At 36.8% G+C, this 21,861-nt stretch overlaps 1 long non-coding RNA gene across 2 annotated transcripts; it reads left to right on the top strand.

Moving 5' to 3' along the window:
• Nucleotides 1–1,299: 1,299 nt before the first annotated feature.
• On the top strand, nucleotides 1,300–20,078 carry LOC121407592. 2 transcript variants are annotated; one of them, XR_005968932.1, is made up of 3 exons: nucleotides 1,300–1,420; nucleotides 10,218–10,419; nucleotides 19,702–20,078. It is a non-coding gene; the product is annotated as an uncharacterized LOC121407592 (long non-coding RNA). The 2 variants fall into 2 exon arrangements; XR_005968933.1 differs by having other exon boundaries at nucleotides 10,218–10,423.
• Nucleotides 20,079–21,861: the final 1,783 nt, after the last annotated feature.

Genomic DNA, 21,861 nt, shown 5'->3' with positions numbered 1-21,861 from the left:
TCTCCTGTATTGGCAATAATACCAAACGTAGGAATTTGTCGATCATGACCAAATTCTTGTAAAATTGAGCGCGATAAATTTTGCGTGATAGAAAACCTTGAAATATCTTTATACTTGAAATCTACACCCGTTTACCGATTATTTGATTTTGTCCTCCATACTGTGGCGTAACTACGGGGGGGGGACACAAGGGGCACGTGCCCCCCCCCCCATCGGCTAGTGGCAAAAAAAACAGGAGAAAAGGAGAAAAAGAAAGAGAAACGTGGAGGGAACTATGGGGCGCCAAGTGTCCGCCAGTATATTTCGTCCAAATCAAGTCATTTCGTACACAAAATATGTTTTTATTCAGACGAAAATCATTTCGTCATGACGCTGTTTTATTTTGTATACGAAATTTATTTTTTGTCACATAAAATTAATTTCGTCTCGACGAAATGCACGAAATAAATTTTGTCTAGACAAAATGTAATTACGTCCACAAACTTTATTTGGCGTGCCATACGAAATGAATTTTGATCAAACGAAATGGCGCACCAAATGTCCGATGTTTAATTCCGTCCAATTCACGCCATTCCGTACACAAAATTTGTTTTTGTTCATATGAAAATCATTTTGTCATGACGCTGTTTTATTTCGTATACGAAATTTATTTTTTGTCACATAAAATTAATTTCGTCCGACGAAATCAATTTTCGTTGAGACGAAATGTAATTGCGTCCACAAAATTTATTTCGTATGTACAAAATGAATTTTGATCTAACGAAATGGCGCCCTAAGTGTCCAATGGAAAATTCTGTATGCACACTTTGTTTTTTCACTCAAACGAAAATCATTTCGTCATGATGCAGTGTGATTTCGTATACGAAATTTATTCTGTGTCACCCTTAATCAATTTCGTCCACAAAATTCATTTCGTCCCGATGCAAAATTTATTCTGTCGACGAAATGATTTTGTGTCAAAACACAAAAAAAATTTTCGTCTCCCCTGTCTATTCATTTCGTTCCGATGCGATATCTATTCCGTGGACAAAATGATTTTGTGCCAAAACACAAAAAAATTTCGTCTCCTCTGTCTATTCATTTCGTTCAGATGCGATATCCTGTCGACGAAATGATTTTGTGTCAAAACACAAAAAAATTTTGTCTCTGTCTATTCATTTCGTTCCGTTGCGAAATCATTCCGTCGACGAAATGATTTTGTGTCAAAACACACAAAAAAATTTTGTCTCCTCTGTCTGCTATGGGTCGCTGATTGCCAGCGCCTGCAGCTACTAAAGCTCCGGCCGGCGGCCGGTCGGGCCGGTCACGTAGTTGTTTACGAGTTGGTGAACTTGTCTTAGCTTAGATTTCACATTATTCATGCCTACATGAGCTGCATACAACTGCTCTAATCGCTAGGATTGGGATGGACATTGATTTCGTAAGTTCAGCTTAAATGTTTTCGACTCAAAAATTACGTTAAAAAAGGGAAATTCGCGAATTCGTTAATCGTTACCAAACTTGCATTTGCAAAAACAATGCTAGTCCCGTGTATTCAAGTTTATGTACCGTACGCTGCCCAATCGTCGCTCAGTTTACGTATTGTCCTTTATGTTTCATTCAATTAGCTACGATACCCTTACTTCTATATGTCATCTGAAAGAAAAAATACTTTAATATCGTTTCATAGGATAATAATTATATGTCTTCAAAGCACCGCTGTGTAATTCGCCGTTCTCGTCACCCCTTGCGCCTGCCCCATTGCCGCTCACCACTGCCCTAACCCCGCTCACTTCGCACGCGCATTTTTATTCTTTTTTCTACCTTTTTTACTTGCACTTCTGAGCCGAAAAAGTGTGTAATTTTGTTGTGATTAACTATATTATTGACAAGTTTTATAGTACAATACACTGTATAAAATGTTCCTTTCACCAAGTGCAATTATTTTTACGGTTTTGTTGCTTTTTTGTTACTGATCTACGCCTACTACTCCGTATTTTTTTATGAAATATATTTTTTAAAAAAAATTTCCCGAAATTTTTTTCACTGATTACAAATTGTCTAATTATATGAATATGATTCTAATCTATTCATGAATTTTATGAGTGTATAATTATTATCTATATTTATTTCGGAAATGAAAAGTACATGAAATTCAGTGGAACATAATTGTAGGCATATCAGAGTATAGATTGAGCACCCACTGGACTGATAGGATCAAATAAATTACTGTAGTCAATAAAGACCATTTGACCCTTTCCAGTTCTTACATAAAATCGGAAGCGGATAAAAAGAGTCAGCATGAACAAAAAGCTTTAAAGAACAATATATATAATAGAATATAGTCAAGTTAACGTATTATTGATAATTTACAACTTATAAATAAAACGCTATCATAGCTTTTTTAGCACATTCACCATTAAAAGAAATCAACTTGAGTCCCCCCCTCCCCATTTCGTCCCTTCTGCTCATTGCCCCCTGATATACTGTTTACCATTGATTTCCATTATTTTTTTTACTGTTAGAAATAGTTATTTGCATTCTCCTTTAGGTTCTAATTCCAATTTGTTGCTTTAACACTGTCTTGACTCATTATTTATGATTCGTGTATCCCCCTTTTTTGTTTACTTTTCGTTTACTCTTTTTTTATATTGTGGTATTGATATTTTATGGGACTCTCACTGCATATTCTTCATTTGGAGCCGGCTTCAACCACCTTGCTTTGCTTTTACGTTTAGCTCCCTCATATCCACAACTCTTTGTCATTATTTTAGAACCAATTACAAGAATAGCACTTTTTTATTGTTGTATTATATATTTTTACGATATTTTGCTTATATATGAAAACTTTTATTGTATAACATATATATATATATATATATATATATATATATATATATATATATTGGGGGGAGGATTCCCTAATACTGACCTTCATTAAAAAAAGCTCATCTTGAAAAACAACAATAAATATTTAATCAACTCGCTGGTTTAAGTTCACATTCAAACTCCCGTCAATGTAGATCGGAGAGAGAAAAAGACACTCAAAAAAATTCGATTTGTTCAAAATATATTGGTCAATTTAAATTAAAAAAAAAAAACGAAATCTCCAGAAACATGACAAAGTTTCATCTATTCAAAACAATCAGGAAACTACTGACCGAGTTGGCTTCTATAGGCATATTAGCGGGAAACCTTTCCTTATAAAAAATCATTTTAAATTCTTTATTTTATTTATATGAATCGAATAGGCCTACAGATAATGGGCCTATAACATGAAATATACGTATCATTAGGCTCATAAGCTATCACAAAGGCCTAATTGCACATCTATTTGATGTGACGTGTATCAAATCCTTGTTTAATTCCAATTAAATTATCCCTAAATTTCATACTCAGAGTAAGTAATCATAATCATCAAAATATGAATAGGCCACATAAAAACAGCATAACGATCGATAATATAGCCTTTATAGACATTGAAATTGACTACATCGAAGTCTCATTTTTTAGCAATATAGAGCAAGATAATTTTGGTAAAACCTTTTCCAAAACACTTTGGGCCCGGGCAATGATTACAATTAAATCTCGAGATACCTCTGGTGAACAGTGTTGAAATAATTGACAAATTCTTTTGATTATCCTTCAACATTTCTGTAAACGTCAGCTTATCTGCCTGCTCCATGATAAATCGTTGACGACCGAGGGGCTTTTATTTGCCGTCACCCTCAGCTAAAGGAAAAGCGGAAGAGAGAGGGGGAGAAAAAATTGAAGGAGAAGTGAGAGAGGAAAATGTAAGAGTATAAAGAAGACAAAATGGCCGCGTCGCAAGAAAGACAACAACGGAAGGGATATCAATCGAGGCCGAAATAGGAAAATAATAAAATGAAAAAAAAAATAATAGGAAGGAAAATGAAAGGAAGAAGGCAGGACGAAATGAGAGTTGGGGGACCGACAAATACATTTCATTTAGAACAAAATAACTATTCAGCTCGCGCTTCGCGCACGCATTGCCCGTTTGTTTCATTATTCATGTCTTGTTGTCAAGTCATTCTCGGTTTGCAAGTTAAAACATCAGTGCTTAACATGTCTCGTTTTTTCTCTGAATATAATACTCTCGTTGTGAATTTTGTTCATGACTGAATTTATATGACACTCGATCTCTTTTTTTAAGACTTACTTTATTATTCACGTATATGCAGTTATAATATGCCCTAGCTAGGCCTATACTGAATTATGACCTGAAATAAATTCAGACATTCCTACATTGTTTACATTTAATTTTCATCTCATATTAGATTCACGAGTTGAATTAGTAGAGTAATCAGGTGTTACCATGGCAACTTACCATTACCATGCATTCAAATGAACTTATCCATGCAGAACACTCTGTTGTGTTCGAAATTTAATTTAAAGGAGTTGGTCGAATGTAGATTTTTGCATTTTCCACCATTCATCTTTTCCCACCATAATGTTGATTTATGATGACAATTCAATAAATGCCCCCAACGTACGTACAGGGCCAAAGTTCATTGACCTTAAATTACCTTTGACCGTGGCATGACCGGAACTCGATCACTATAGGATTTTCACTGACTCCCTTATTTCTATAGTAAGTTTCATGATAGCTACAGAAATCAATAGGCCTACTACAAACTTATGAATTTGAAAACCTTATCCTGTTTTAAGATTTCAATGTTTACGACGCCGCCCTCGCGTCGACGTCGGACGGCGGCGCCCTGTCTCTGCAGACATTAAGACAATTGTATTTTTCTGCGAGAAAGATAAGCCGTTACCATGGCAATGGATCTTTTGCAACTAATACTTTGATGACTTGATAGGCATATATCTAGAAATTGATTTTGGAAGGCTAAGAATGATGATTGGACCATTTAAATATTGACAGGGGAATATACCATATAGGCTCAATATGTTATTTTTTAAACATATTAATCCGTTGCCATGGCAACGGCGGAAGGAGGCATGTATAAAACTGGCAACAAGCGGATTGGTTCAGCACCCTCAAAATAAAGGAAATGACACAAAAATATCAGATTCTAAAGAAATGTCTACTTGAAAACTATGACGATTCCGTTATATAATCATGATTATCATATACAATCAGGGTGAGCGGAGTTAGGGCAGGCTTCTATTTCAAGGTATGCCCTCGCTAATTCATTCACACAGAAAATATTCATTCCTTAGAATTTGTCATGTTGACATATCTAGGTTCTCTCTCACCTGCGAATCACACATTTTCATTCATCATATAAAAATATAACAATTTTCACGTGTTTTTAGGAGTTTTTAAAGTGATTGAAAAAACCTTAATCTGGTGCAGTTTCGGTGCAATTGATCGAAGTTCAAACAGTTATCGGGTTACTTTACACTTTAACGCAATATTTCGCGATGATTTATGAAGGGATTAATTTTATTTTTACACACTTTGTTTTTTCATGTAATGGTCTCCTCTTGGGTGCTTAATTATGCGAGTATACAAAACAATAAGGAATTTGGGACGAATTTAAAATGATAATCAAAATAAGCAGCGTGCGCATCGCGCTTGTGAGGGTGAGCGAGAATTGGGCAGCGTACGGTACTGTTGTCAGTACAGCATGGGGCCGGGGAGGGTGATTTGTCTTTTCTGCACATCTGAAATGGTAATGAATTATACAGGCTGAAGATATTCCGGCCTAGATCTTAATATATAATGTAAAAACGGCATTATTATTGTCGATTGACAGATCACCTAATTAAAGAAACTGCTGCTTTCGACTCACCGTACTGCCGTAGGCCGGCCGTAGGACAAATGTGACCAAGCCAGCTATTAGAGAGAGGAAGGGAGAGAAATCAAAACTTTGAGAAAGCGGGGAGGATGCGATGGAGTCCATTAATTTATGTACAAGAGTGTGCTCGTCCATTTGTTCATGTACAAATTGATAAAGCTAGAGAACTATTGCCAAGTCCATGCGCCTGCGCACTTCATTTTTTTTAAATCAACGTATGAATTATTCATATTCCATAGCGTTTCCATATGCAGAAAAAATATTCGCTGCCCGGCCAGAGGTAAGACTCCCAGAATGATGCCTCTCTAGAATTGATTTACATCCTGGATAGAAATAATCTTGTAATGGTTTGGGATGAAGAAATCAGTCTAGTGGCGTAGCTAGGATATTTTTCCGGGGGGGGGGGGCACTGGGGATCCTTGCTTTTTCAGTGGCAGGGCCAGGGGGCACCATTTCTTCTGTGTGTGTGTGTCACAAGGGTGGATCCGACTTTCGCCAATAGGGGATGATGGCCCGGGAAGGGGCCCAAAATTATCTGTATTTTCCCTGATCAGTCACTTCTTAGCATTATTCTTATAAAATAACATCAATATGAAATAATCTCATAGGCCCTATATAAAGTGCGAGCCAATATTTTTTTCTTTCTTTTTTGAATTTCATGTATTTTGTCCTGAAAATTCAACATTCTGGGTACTGTTTGTGATCCTGAACAAGATGCATATGTAACTAGATAATTACTAAAAATGCCAAGCATGAGCAGAATTGTTTTAAGTAAGTGTTCGAGCATTATCGAAAAGGGACCTGTTAAGGACTGTTTACTCTAGAGGACAGTACATATTTCAATAGTGAGAACGCAAAGCGCGAGCTAAAAATTGTTGAGATTCCGACCCGAAAAATGGTCATTCTAAGCATTTTTTGTAATAATAAGTGGGATAGGTATGTGGGTCAATCCACGTCAAATCAACCAATTTTCAGACAATTTGTCACCCGACCCTCTTCGATTTTCTTTAAACTCGCACCAAATGTTGCCCCAAGTGTCTGACGGAAAAATCTGAAATATTTTGCCAGAAGGTCGGTTGCTAAGATACGGCCTCCCATAGCAACCAATGCGCGCACAACAAAATTATTTTAAATAAAATTGCCTATTTTTGATTGACTACTGCAGCAAAGTTTGATTGATTACAGTCTTCATTTTCAGTAAATTGGAAGAACTTTTTGGTCTAAACATGCAGAGTATACTGTAGCACGGACCTGTCAACCGGATTTCGCACACGAGGTCTCCGAAAATGGCGTTAAGCATCCGTGTCAATGATTTCAGAAGCATGTTTGGAGGCTCATAAATCCAAAACTGAATTAGCTTAGAACCAAATATTATGCACATTAATGTACTTTCAGATACTCGACAGAATTACAAAAAATTGACCCAAGAGTACGTGTCATTTTCCTGTAGGGCGCCCTCAAAGTTGGATTTTTATCAAAAGATGCCAAGTTCAAGGTCACGGATCACCTCCCGTCCCATCGAGGAGGGGGACCAATTTCTGTGTTTTGGTAGACATTTACCCATATTTTCAAGTGTTACTTGAGAAATTTTGCTACCGGAATGTTTAGGGGCTGATTTGCGCATTCCAAAATGGTCGTAAACACCCTAAAATTGATATTGATGACACATACATGCTTTTCAACACTTTTCAAATTGTGATAACTCAAAGATGAAGAGCCCAAAGACATTGATATATTCTGTGGTGGTAGTCTGTGATTAGTATTAAAATATATCTACAGAAATAGTTTTTATTGTTGGCAATGACCTTGAAAACACACCTAAAATTCAATAAAAACAGTAAATATGCTAATTTTCCAGAATCATAATGGCATTCAAATGGTGTTTACATTGACTTTCAAATAGGTGTCATTTCAATACAAAGGGTGAGCTTAAGCCAAAACTTGAAAGACATGTTCAACTTTTGGTCTACTTTGAGCAACATAAAATATTTGATCTCAAAACCATATCATTTGACCTTGAAATTATTCCAAATATAGCCATTTGTTGCTCATAAGTAGCATATTCAAATCGCGCGTGTTCATTGTACTTTGCAACACATTTCAAAATGGATTTTCTCATAGAGAGAATACCTGATCAGGCTGATATTTGCAGTATAAGTAGTTGGTAATGAGTTCTTGGAGGACCTACAGATTAAGTACCTATTCTCTCATGACAATGACCTTGAAAATACAGCTGATAATCGTGAAAATCAATAAATCATACTATTTTCATTAGTAATCAAGTGTTTTTAACCCACTCATGTCTTGATAGAATAGTTACTTAAACTGTAGATTTTCCAAGCACTAATTACAGACTACTAATACTGCAAATATCAGCCTGATCATGTATTCTCTCTATGAGAAAATCCATTTTGAAATAGGTTGCAAAGTACAATGTACACGCACGATTTGAATATGCTACTTATAAAGCAACATATAGCTATATTTAGAATAATTTCAAGGTCAAATGATATGGTCTTGAGTTCAAATATTTTATGTAGCTGAAAGTAGACCAAAAGTGGAACAGGATTTGCAATTATCAGCATGAACTCACAATCCAAGATGGAATAACACACAATGAAAAGTTGATAAAAAACACTTGATTATTTATGAAAATTGTATGATTTATTGATTATTTTCAGCTGTATTTTCAAGGTCATTGTCATGAGAGAATAGGTACTTAATCTGTAGATCCTCCAAGAACCCATTACAGACTACTTATACTGCAAATATCAGCCTGATCAGGTATTCTCTCTATGAGAAAATCCATTTTGAAATGTGTTGCAAAGTACAAAGTACACGCGCGATTTGAATATGCTACTTATGAGCAACAAATGGCTATATTTGGAATAATTTCAAGGTCAAATGATATGTTGTTGCCCAAAGTAGACCAAAAGTTGAACATGTCTTTCAAGTTTTGGCTTAAGCTCACCCTTTGTATTGAAATGACACCCATTTGAAAGTCAATGTAAACACCATTTGAATGCCATTATGATTCTGGAAAATTAGCAAATTTACTGTTTTTATTGAATTTTAGGTGTGTTTTCAAGGTCCTTGCCAACAATAAAAACTATTTCTGAAGATATATTCTTTTAATACTAATTACAGACTATCGTCACAGAAGATATCAATGTCTTTGGGCTCTTCATCTTTGAGTTATCACAATTTGAAAATTGTGGAAAAGCATTGTCATTAACATCAATTTTAGGGTGTTTACGACCATTTTGGAATGCGCAAATCAGCCCCTAAACATTCCGTTAGCAAAATTTCTCAAGTAACACTTGAAAATATGGGTAAATGTCTATCAAAACACAGAAATTGGTCCCCCTCCTCGATGGGACGGGAGGCGATCCGTGACCTTGAACTTGGCATCTTTTGAAAATATCCAACTTTGACGGCGCCCTACAGGAAAACGACACATACTCTTTGGTCAATTTTTTGTAAATCTGTTGAGTATCTGAAAGTACATTAATGTGCACAATATTTGGTTCTAAGCTAATTTAGTTTTGGATTTATGAGCCTCCAAACATGCTTCTGAAATCATTGACACGGATGCTTAACGCCATTTTCGGTGACCTCGTGTGCAAAATCCGGTTGACAGGTCCGCGCTACAGTATACTCTGCATGTTTAGACCAAAAAGTTCTTCCAATTTACTGAAAATAAAGACTGCTATCAATCAAACTTTGCTGCAGTAGTCAATCAAAAATAGGCAATTTTATTTAAAATAATTTTGTTGTGCGCGCATTGGTTGCTATGGGAGGCCGTATCTTAGCAACCATTTGACCTTGGGGCAAAATATTTCAGATTTTTCCGTCAGACACTTGGGGCAACATTTTGTGCGAGTTTAAAGAAAATCGAAGTGGGTTGGGTGACAAGCATTGGTTGATATGACATGGACTGACCCATGTAACAAATAAACAATGCAAATTAATTTGAGTGTGGCAAACTGATTCTGTTTGGTTCTGCTTGTTACAATTTCTGCATGAGTTGTAATCATGGATGCTCAGGTCAACATGATAAAACACTAGGAGGTGATCAAATGAATTGATTTTTTTCAAATAGAAATACTATTTTTATATTCACCCCCTTCTATTTTGCCTCTGCTATTATTTTGATTGGATGTATTTCCAGATTCATCACAATAATTGTAAGTTTTATCATAAGTTTACTTTTTGAAAATTATATGCTATTATGTGACTTAGGCTTATGTACCTTCTACTGATAGTATTGATATAATGATATCAATGGATTCAAGTTAATCCTTCTGGGTAAGATTGGAACTATCTCTGTGTTTGGTAGATAAAGATATATGACTAACTTGTCCAGTTGTTGAGAAATGGGCCACTGCTGAGTAGGCCTAGAGTTTTCTCATGAGTAATTGATTTTATGACATGTGTTTACATTTTCTGCAGATTTCCATTCAGCTTTTGGACTGTACCGGTACTGTAACATAGTATGGATGGTCAATATGAAGCAAGCTTCATTGAATTCCTCCAAGAGCTCTGTACTCTGTTCTGATTATTTTGAAGATGCTTGCTTTGACTGGACTGGGCAAACGATTCGTCTTAGACAGGATGCTGCCCCAACCATATTTGATTTCCCGCCTCGTCTTAAGTAGGTACAGTAGATCCATATTATGTGTTATAAAGAAATATACCCGGTACTCCATATTATCTCCCTTTGATTTGTAAACGGGTCAATATATGGTTTGACTTGGAACAAATTGCAACAAATGATTTTTCAACTGTTTCTGGCAGTATTTGACCTCAGGAATAAAGTACTAAAAATCTACCAAAATCTACATCTGGGAAAGTACTTATTTTCAAGAGGGTGTCCAAGGTGGCCGCCATTCACTGAAAATGGATATAGTTCTCTCATTATCCACTCTAGAATCCTATTTATGTTCATATTCCATGGTCCAGTGGGTAAACAAATTTATTGATAGAAGTTAGAGTGAATATTAGCACTCCAAGGTACCAGGAAATCCAAGATGGCGCCCAAAATGGCTGCCGTAGGCTAAAAAATCTAATTCATCTATTACTTCAGTGGCTTTAATTCTAAATTCAATTCTGTGCAATGGTTTAAGTATTGAAGTAGTACATCGGGACAAGTTACAAGGACAGTCAGTGGTCTTGTGTGTCCAAAAATCCAAGATATCTTCCAAAAATTGAGTTTAAAATGGCTGTATGATTAAAATGGACATAGCTGATATCATATCTACATGTGAGATGAATTGAATTGAAAAGATTTTATTCGAAATCATTGCACGTTGCAGCCAAAAGGCTGTATTGTGTACAATTTACAGGTATATACATGTATAAATAGCTGATTTAAAAACATCAAAACTTGAAATGATTAAGAAAATATAATGCAACTTAACAAAAGAACAAATAGAAGACTGAAAGATGGTGGTGGTGGAAGAATGCTTATTGACAAACATCGCCACTCAAATTCAAACAATAAAAACGTAGATTTAAGCAAGTAACAAAAGAACTAAAGACAGGAGTGTGTCTGGGGACGAGCGAGCAGTCAAGTTCAATGCACAGCTCCAGCCAGGGAATGCCAATCCTCTACAACACCATTCAACCTGGGCAATGGAATTGGTTATTCAAATCCATCGCTCAGGCGGAACTTAGGGTCAGCTAACCTCACTACATTAATAGGGCCGACAAACAATCTCTTACAAAAAAAAAAAAAAACATTTACATTCATAGCACACTCCTCATTCATCCAAACATCCAAACAACCATAAGCACGTTAAAGCAAACAACTGCACCCACCAACCCAGCAGTCACCCCTGACACCTTGCACTCATTAAGCATACAGATAAAAAAAAAGAAGAAGAACCAAGGGGGGGGGGGGCTGAGTGGTCGCCCGTCCCAAGAAACCGTCCTGCTCAATTCTGAGAACGCTTAAAATTTGGAGAATGACGCAGTTTGTAAAATAACACATCTTCCACCACATAAGAAATCTTAATAAAAATGAGTAAAATGTTGGCATAAAACACAGTTTCCCTTTAGTTGTTACAATGTGAAATACATGCATTAAAATCATGACTAACAAAATCCTGTAAACCTATTCAATTGTGTTTGAGTTTAAAAAGTTCTAAAAATTGTAAAATTTTCATCTGAAGCTTGTGAGCTAATAATAATAACAAATTAGTATTAGGCGCGAATATGATTTTGTTGTCTAGATCATGGTTTCAATGGTCAAATAATACATTGGGACAACACTCAGTGGTCAGGTATGTTCAAAAATCCAAGGAGTAAGAAATGCTGTTGCTACTTAAAAAAAACCCAATGTCATAGTTTGTTCAATATCCGGAATATGATTTTTGTGCCTATACCATTGTTAAATGGGTTATCCCTATCTAGGCGGGGGGGGGGGTCTCGGAGGCCCCTCCCCCTCAACAAATCGCGCAATATTTTCGCTGTGCAAAATTTTTTGACCGTGCCGCTCGCTGACTTTTTACTTTCAAGTCTTGCGCAACTTTTGAGACCAACTTTAAGTCACCCGGGTACGTGGTTCCGAAATTACGTAACATTTTGTAAGTGCATGTCGGACCAAAAATTGCTCAAAAACGTGATTTCGTGTACAAAGTCAATGCAAATTGTGTTTTCAAGCAAAATTCATAAATGTATGATTATTTTTAGTTTTGCTGGTCTAAATGTATTTATTTTCTGCTTTTTATGATCACAGAAGAGTCCCCAATAAATTTCATTGAAAAAACAATGAAAAACGAAAGGTCAAAAAGAAAAATACATAAGAAATTGCAAAAAACAATAAAATACATAAGAAAATTATTTGATATCGCAATTTTTGTCTCACCTGCGAAGCAAAGTGAGACTATAGGCGCCGCTTTTCCGACGGCGGCGGCGGCGTCAACATCAAATCTTAACCTGAGGTTAAGTTTTTGAAATGACGTCATAACTTAGAAAGTATATGGACCTAGTTCATGAAACTTGGCCATAAGGTTGATCAAGTATTACTGAACATCCTATTAGAGTTTCATGTCACATGACCAAGGTCAAAGGTCATTTAGGGTCAATGAACTTAGACCATGTTGGAGGAATCAACATCGAAATCTTAACCTGAGGTTAATTTTTTGAAATGTCATCATAACTTAGAAAATATATGGACCTAGTTCATGAAACTTGGACATAAGGTTAATCAAGTATCACTGAACATCCTGCATGAGTTTCACGTCACATGACCAAGGTCAAAGGTCATTTAGGGTCAATGAACTTTGGCCGAATTGGGGATATCTGTTGAATTCCCATCATAACTTTGAAAGTTTATGGATCTGATTCATGAAACTTAGACATAATAGTAATCAAGCATCACTGAAAGTTTTGAGCAAGTTTCAGGTCTCATGATTAAGGTCAAAGGTCATTTAGGGTCAATGAACTTTGGCCGAATCGGGGGTATCTGTTGAATTACCATCATAACTTTAAAAGTTTATTGGTCTAGTTCATTAAACTTGGACATTAGAGTAATCAAGTATCACTGAACATCCTGTGTGCGTTTCAGGTCACATGACCAAGGTCAAAGGTCAATTAACTTTGGCCGAATTGGGTGTATCTGTTGAATTACCATCATAAATTTGAAAGTTTATGGACCTGATTCATGAAACTTGTACATAAGAGTAATCAGGTATCACTGAACATCCTGTTCGAGTTTCAGGTCACATGATCAAGGTCAAAGGTCATGTAAGGTCACTCAACTTTGGCCATGTTGGGGTTTTTTGTTGAATAACCATCATATCTCTGTAAGTTTATTGGTCTAGTTCATAAAAAGTGGACATAAGGGTAACCATGTATCACTGAACATCTTGTGCGAGTTAGAGTAGTATTCAAAGTCAGCACTGCTGCTATATTGAACCACGTGATGCAGGTGAGACGGCCAGAGGCATTCCACTTGTTTCCATGTACACTTGCTAAGAACACCACAAAGAGTGTCTATACCAAAAATTAGTAAATTTGGAGCTTTATTTAAGGAGTTAGAGGAAAAAGTATGATTTCGCATACTAATTACGCATAAATTAGCATTATCGCTTAATAGCGATTCGGATGAAATAAATTACTAGACAATCTAGTAGATTATGTCCCTGAGGGGGCCACTTCCATTCACGAGAGGATACCATGCACGACCATGGGGTCTCGAAAAGCACCCTAAACATGTAATTTCCATATTCTGAAAATGCACCCCTTAACAAGTATTGGCGTGTGAAACCCTACTCTTAACAAGTATTGGAAACAAAACGATACTCTTGGCAAATATTCCCTGAAATGAACCCCTAAACAAGTACAGGAATGTCTTATTGTTACAGGTCCTTCGGTCTTCGGCTTTACTTCTACACCTCGCGCAAATCGGACTCTAAACACGAAGTGTTGGAGCAAAAAGGATATCCTTTATAAAACAAATTAATTTTGTTTTATCATCCCCGCAAATTCGACCCTAAACACGTAAATTTCCTAGCGAAATAGATACCCTTTTTTCATTATTTTTGTGTTTTTGACACCCTTATCACGTTACGTACGTAACGTGCCCTATCGTGAAAAAGACATCCTTTTTACGTGTTTTTTTGGTCGTGCATGGTATCCACTCGTCAATGTAAGTGCCCCCCGGGATTATGTCCCAGGCAACCCCGCGTGCCAATTTTCGGCGCGATCGCACGGTCCACGGCCGAGATCATGGCCCCCCCCCCCCCCGGCCATATGAACTCCCAAAATACCCCGGCCTAGATAGGGTTAAACATAAACAATACATAAGAATATGTTACAAGGATGATGGATGGACAATTATGTCTTTAACTCCATGGTGGCCTTAAAGATAATATTAGCCGCTGGCATTTACAAATGGACATAGGTCATGTAATATCCTCCAAGGTTTTATGTCTTTACCATGGTATTAAAAGTCAGAAAATTAGGTACAAGGACAGTCTGTGGTCATCCAGTATGTCGAAAATCTGAGATGACTTCCAAAAATCAGAGTCTAAAATGACTACTGTTACTTAAAAAAAGGATATAGTCCATTTAAATCCACCAAGGAGATATGATTTCGGTGTCCACACTAAAGTTTCATGTTTAAAATTATGCGTTTAGACTGGTCACATTGATATGCAGTTGTCCAGTTTGCATAAAAAATCTAAGATGGTTTTCAAAAAGACATCTAAAACGACTCATATCTCTCAATGGTCAGAGTTGTACATAATCTATCTATAAGAAATAATGTTGGTGTCTAAATTTGGTATAAAGGGTCAAATAATATATTTGGACAAGTAACAAGGATGGTAAATATTTCATTTTTGTCTCACCTGCATAACAGAGTGAGACTAAAGGCGCCGCTATTCCGACGGCAGCGGCGACGGCGTCAACATCAAATCTTAACCTAAGGTTAAATTTTTGAAATGACATCATAACTTAGAAAATATATGGACCTAGTTCATTAAACTTGGACATCCAAACATCCTGCACGAGTTTCACGTCACATGACCAAGGTCAAAGGTCATTTAGGGTCAATGAACTTTGGCCGATTTGGGGGCATCTGTTGAATTACAATCAAAACTTTAAAAGTTTTTGGATCTGATACATGAAAAGTGGACATAATAGTGATCAAGTATCACTGAACATCCTGTGCAAGTTTCAGGTCACATGATCAAGGTCAAAGGTCATTTAGGATCATTGAACTTTGGCCAAATTGGGGGTATTTGTTGAATTACCATCATAACTTTGAAAGTATGTTTGTCTAGTTCATAAAACTTGGACATAAGAGTAATCAAGTATCACTGAACATCCTGTGCGCATTTTAGGTCACATGACCAAGGTCAAAGGTCAATGAACCTTGGCCATAATGGGGGTATCTGTTGAATTACCATCATAACTTTGAAAGTTTATGGATCTGACTTTTGAAACTTGGACATAAGAGTAATCCAGTATCACTGAATATCCTGTGCAAGTTTCAGGTCACATGTTCAAGGTCAAAGGTTATGTGAGGTCAATGAACTTTGGACACGTTGGGGGTATTTGTTGAATTACCATCCTATCTCTAAGTGTATTGGTCTAGTTCATAAAACGTGGAAATAATAGTGACCAAGTATCACTGAACATCTTGTGCGAGTTATAGTAGTTTTCAAAGTCGGCACTGCTTCTATATAGAATCGCGTGATGCAGTTGAGACCGCCAAAGGCATTCCATTTGTTTCAAAACTCATGGTGGATTCTAAGCTTTCATCAAAATGGGTATGTTTACCAACTCATGAAACAACTTATCCCCATGCATATAAGTGCAGGCACCAAGATTATTTCTCACAGGTGGATATTGTATGAACTATGAGCAGGGCCGTCGCCAGGGGGGGTGCGGAGGGTGCGAACGCACCCCCCTTCAGAACCCCCCCCCAAAAAAAGAAAAAGACACACAGACACCGAAACTGCATTGAGGAACAATAGGCATGTTGACCAGTATGTACTTTCTATATCCATTCGGGCCGGCGGGCTATATAACTGCATGAAATTGAGTTAATACGTTGTTTTTGTGTTTTTGTTTTTTTTTCATAAAAAGCACCCCCCCCTAGAAAAAAGCTGGTGACGGCCCTGATGAGCATCAACACCAGTGTGTTGGCTCAGTTGGTAGAGCGCCTATTTCACAACTGGGAGGTCGGGGGTTCAAGCTACCCTGTTTGGCGTTCAACGATTAAAGGGATAGTGGCTGCCGGGCCCATGATCAATTGGGCAAAGCAAATTTTCTGAGTATTTCATTTCATGTCTATTTTGAACAATAAATTATGGATTTTAATTTTTTCATCTAGAACCCATTTTTGAAGCCAACTTTTAGAAGGAAAGTACATGTAGATAACTGCATTCATGGTAACCAGTCCCAAAGTATTTTCAACCCTTAAAACCCTAGCGTAGACACGAATATAATACACTCAAGGTGTATTTGTAATGTTCTTTATTCATTTTTAAGTAACAACAGTCATTTAATACCCCTATTTAAAAGCCATCTTCTTTTTTGGACATACCTGACACCTTACTGTCCTTTCATCTTAACGCAATGCACGAATTGACCCTTAAAATTCTAGTGTAGACGGCAAAATCATACCTCCGAGGTGTAATTCTAATAAACTATTTATACTTTTAAGTAAAAACAGTCAATTTACACCAATTTTTTTTTTTGAAGTCGTCTTGGATTTTAACATACAGACAACTGACTGGTCTTGTAACTAACCCTGGTGTATTACTTGACCCTTTAAACCATAGTTTAGACACCAAACTCATATTCCCCAGACAGATATTGAACAAACTATGTCCTTTTCTTAAAAAAAAAGGTAACATCAGACATTTTGCACTCCATTTTTAGAAGCCATCTTGGAATTTTGAACATACTAGACCAATGAGTGTCATTGTAACTTGTCCTATATAATTTGACCCTTGAAACCATAGTTTAGACACCAAAATCATACATCACCGGTGGATATAAAATGAGCTATGTCACATTTAAGTATCAGCAGCCACTTTAGAATCAATTTTTAGAAGCCATATTGGATTTTTGGTCATACCAGACCAGATTATGTTCTTATAACTTGTCCTAATGTATTATTTTGAACCTTGAAATCAGACACTAAAATCGCATCTCCCAGGCCGATATGAATGTCTGCTTTAAGTAACAACAGTCAATTTAGAATAATTTGTTTAAGCCAATTTAGATTTTTTGACAACCCAGGCCACAAAATGTACTTGTAACTTGCCCTAATGTATTAATTGACCCTTGAAACCAGTGGTTTAGACAAAATCACATATCCCAGGCCAAAATGAAATGAGCTATGTCCGCTTTAAATATCAGCAGCCTTTTTTGTAGGATCGGTTTTTGGAAGCCATCTTCTATTTTTGGACATACCAGACCACTGACTGTCTTTGTAACTTATCCTATTACTTTATTTGACCATTGAAACCAGTGGTTTAGACATCACAGTCACAACTCCCAGGGCAAAATGAAATGAGCTATGTCTGCTTTCAGTAATAGTAGCAGTTTCAGAATTAATTTTTGGGATCCATCTCAGATTTTTGCACATTACAGACCACTGACTTTCCTTGTATCTTGTCCCAATGTATTATTTGACCCATCTAACCATGTTATAGACACAGAAAAATCATATTTCTAGATATTGAGCAAACTGTCGTTTTTGTCTCACCTGCATAATAGCAGAGTGAGACTGTAGGCGCCGCTTTTCCGACGGCGGCGGCGGCATCTATATCAAATCTTAACCTGAGGTTAAGTTTTTGAAATGGCATCATAACTTAGAAAGTATATGGACCTAGTTCATGAAACTTGGCCATAAGGTTGATCAAGTATTACTGAACATCCTATTAGAATTTCATGTCACATGACCAAGGTCAAAGGTCATTTAGGGTCAATGAACTTAGACCATGTGGAGGAATCAACATCAAAATCTTAACCTGAGGTTAAGTTTTTGAAATGTCATCATAACTTAGGAAATATATGGACCTAGATCATTAAACTTGGACATAAGGTTAATCAAGTATCGCCAAACATCCTGCATGAGTTTCACGTCTCATGACCAAGGTCAAAGGTCATTTAAGGTCAATGAACTTTGGCCGAGTTGGGGGCATCTGTTGAATTACAATCAAAACTTTAAAAGTTTTTGGATCTGATACATGAAACGTGGACATAATAGTAATTAAGTATCACTCAACATCCTGTGCAAGTTTCAGGTTACATGATCAAGGTCAAATGTCATTTAGGGTCAATAAACTTTGGCCGAATTGGGGGTATTTGTTGAATTACCATCATAACTTTGAAAGTATGTTGGTCTAGTTCATAAAACTTGGACATAAGAGTAATCAAGTATCACTGAACATCCTGTGCGCATTTTAGGTCACATTAACAAGGTCAAAGGTCAATGAACTTTGGCCATAATGGGGGTATCTGTTGAATTACCATCATAACTTTGCAAGTTTATTGATCTGACTTTTGAAACTTGGACATAAGAGTAATCAAGTATCACTGAATATCCTGTGCAAGTTTCAGGTCACATGATCAAGGTCAAAGGTCATGTTAGGTCAGTGAATTTTGGCAACCTTGGGGTATTTGTTGAATTACCATCCTATCTCTGTAAGTGTATTGGTCTAGTTCATAAAATGTGGAAATAAGAGTAACCAAGTATCACTGAACTTCTTGTGCGAGTTAAGTAGTTTTCAAAGTCAGCACTGCTGCTATGTTGAATCGCGTGATGCAGGTGAGACGGCTAGAGGCATTCCACTTGTTTTAAAGTAGCAACAGCAATATTTATAATCCATTTTTGGAAGTCATCTTGGATTTTTGAACCGACTGTCCTTGTAACTTATCCCAATGTCTTATTTGACCATTGGAAACCTGGTCTAGAAACCAAAATCATTATGTCCCAGGTGGATATGAAAGAACTATGTCCAATTTATTTTTCAACAGCCATTTTAAACTCCATTTTGGGAAGCCATCGATCATCTTTGGATTTTGGACACCATCTTGGATTTTTGGACACACCAGACCTTGTAACTTGTTCCAATGTACTACTTCACCCTTAAAACCATTGAATAAGAACCAAATAAAAGCAAATTAGATGAATTGTGGATTTTTAACCTATGGTAGCCATTTTGGGCGCCATCTTGGATTTGCCAATCACATTGGAAGGATTACATGTATGATTCACTCTAGCCTGTATCAACAATTTTGTTTACCCCATAGACCATGAAAATCGAACTAAATGGGATTCTATGGTGGATACTGAGTGACGGCCATCTTGGACGCCATCTTGGACGCCATCTTGAAAATAACCACCTTCCCTTTTGTTTGATATCTTTTTTTTCTTAAATGTTTCTTTTTTCTAATTTGTCTCGTACAGAAATGACCCAAACCAAGGAATTCCTGGAAAGAATTTCGATTTTGCAAACACCCTCCCAGATACTGCAAAGACACCTGTACCAAAGTCTTCAGCACCTTCATTTCTCGAGGACCACTACTACTCAATACCAGAAAGTCCAAGAGGAGTAAAGTGGAAGTTAACACCAATAATGGACTGTTATTAAAAACTTGGAGAAGAGGCCGAAGACCACACAGAAATCCTGTAGTGTAGATCACATGTACTTGCTGTTAAGTTTGGACAAACATAATTTGCACAACTTTACAACAAATAATTTACACTGTGTGCATTCTGATTATTTGAAATAGTTTATCACTGGGCATGTAACAAAAGTGAATTCATTAAATAGGAATGTGTTGCGAATGATGTCTTACAGTATATTCATTCTGACTTAGAATGGCAGAAGATAAAAAAGTTTGTGAAAAGAAGGAATGATGGCAAGCTGACTGAAGAATAGAACAGGATAGAGCAAGGTGACAATTAAGAATGAGCTGTTGATATAGAAAAAAAAGATGAATTAAGAATGACGGTAATATAGAAAGAGCCATAATTACCATAATTTTTTTTAAGGATTTGGACAATAAGGAAGAATCTGGGGTTTTGCCTCGCCGGCATAGCAGAGTGAGACTATAGGCGTCGCTTTTCCAATGACGGCGGAGTCGTCAACATTAAAATCTTTACCAAGGTTAGAGTTTTGAAATCATAAGTCATCATAACGTAGAAAATATATAGACTTAGCACATGAAACTCGGACATACATGTAAAGGTAATCAAGTCTTACTGAACATCCTGCCTGAGTGTCAGGTCACATGACCAAGGTCAAAGGTCATTTAGGGTCAATGAACTTGGACTATGTTGGGGGAATCAATATCAAAATCTTAACCAAGGTTAAGTATTTGAAATATCATAACTTCTAGAGTGTATGGACCTAGTTCATGAAACTTGGACATAAGGGTGATAGTGTATAACTGAAGATCCTGCCTGAATTTCAGGTCACTTGACCAAGGTCAAAGGTCACTTTGGTCAACGAACTTTGACCATGTTGGCGTACTTGAGGAATTGTCATAACTGTCATTTTAGAGATCTAGTTCATGTAACTTAGACTAAGATCAATTAAGTATCCCTGAACATCTTGTGCAAGTTTCATATAACATGATCTAGGTCAAAGGTCATGTAGGGACAATGAACTTTGATAATGTGGAGGGGGGGGGGGGGGTATTGGTGGAATTGTCATAACTTTAAAGTTTATAGATCTAGTTCATGGGACATTAGAGTAACCATGTATTCCTGAATATTTTGTGCTTGTTTCTGGACACATGACCAAAATCAAAGGTCATTTAGGGTCAATGAAATTTGCTGTGTTGGGTATATTTGTTGAATTTGCATTTTAACTTAGAAAGTGTATGGATCTACACATGTAGTTCATGAAACATAGACATAAGGTAATCAAGTATAAATAATTGTTTTGCACATGTCTTAGGTCATATGATCATGGTCAAAAATCATCTTGGGTCAATGGACATAGTATTCTTTTGTGAATAATTATGTACTAGCTGTTTTCAAAGTCAGTACTACTGCTATATCGAATCGCGTAATGCAGGCGAGAGAAGGCCAAAGGCATTCCACGTGTTTCTGTTGGTATTTCTCAGAATACTTGTATGTCTTATATAATGAAATTGGTATAAACTGTTTGTAAGATACACTCGCACAGATAATACTAACAAAAGAAAAAAAGCCAAATATTTCACTGATTTTCAACTGTTCAGTCACTCTCATATCCAAAGCAACCCCCCCCCCCTCCCATTGGCGGCGGAAGCCAAAAATTTTAGGAGGGGACAACCAAAAAAAATTTGACAAGCAAAAAAAAAAAAGGTTCTCCACCCAAAAATTTTAGGGGGGACGTAGTAAAAAAATTGACAAGCAAAAAAAAAAAAAAAAAAAAAAGGTCATCAACAACAAATTTAGGGGGGGGACCGTCCCCCCTCCTCAAATTTAGGGGGGGACACGTCCCCCCCGTCCCCCCCGCTTCCGCCGCCTATGCCCCCTCCCCATCAGTCCAAGGTATTTGAGAAAGAGATAGAGAGTTTGGACTGGACATGGATGTCTGCAGAAAAAAAAATGCAGGGGGAGGGGGCAAAACAT

The sequence above is a fragment of the Lytechinus variegatus genome, chromosome 2 (assembly GCF_018143015.1).
Source record: "Lytechinus variegatus isolate NC3 chromosome 2, Lvar_3.0, whole genome shotgun sequence".
Lineage (NCBI taxonomy): Eukaryota > Metazoa > Echinodermata > Echinoidea > Temnopleuroida > Toxopneustidae > Lytechinus > Lytechinus variegatus.
This window is presented reverse-complemented; position numbering and strand designations above follow the sequence as displayed.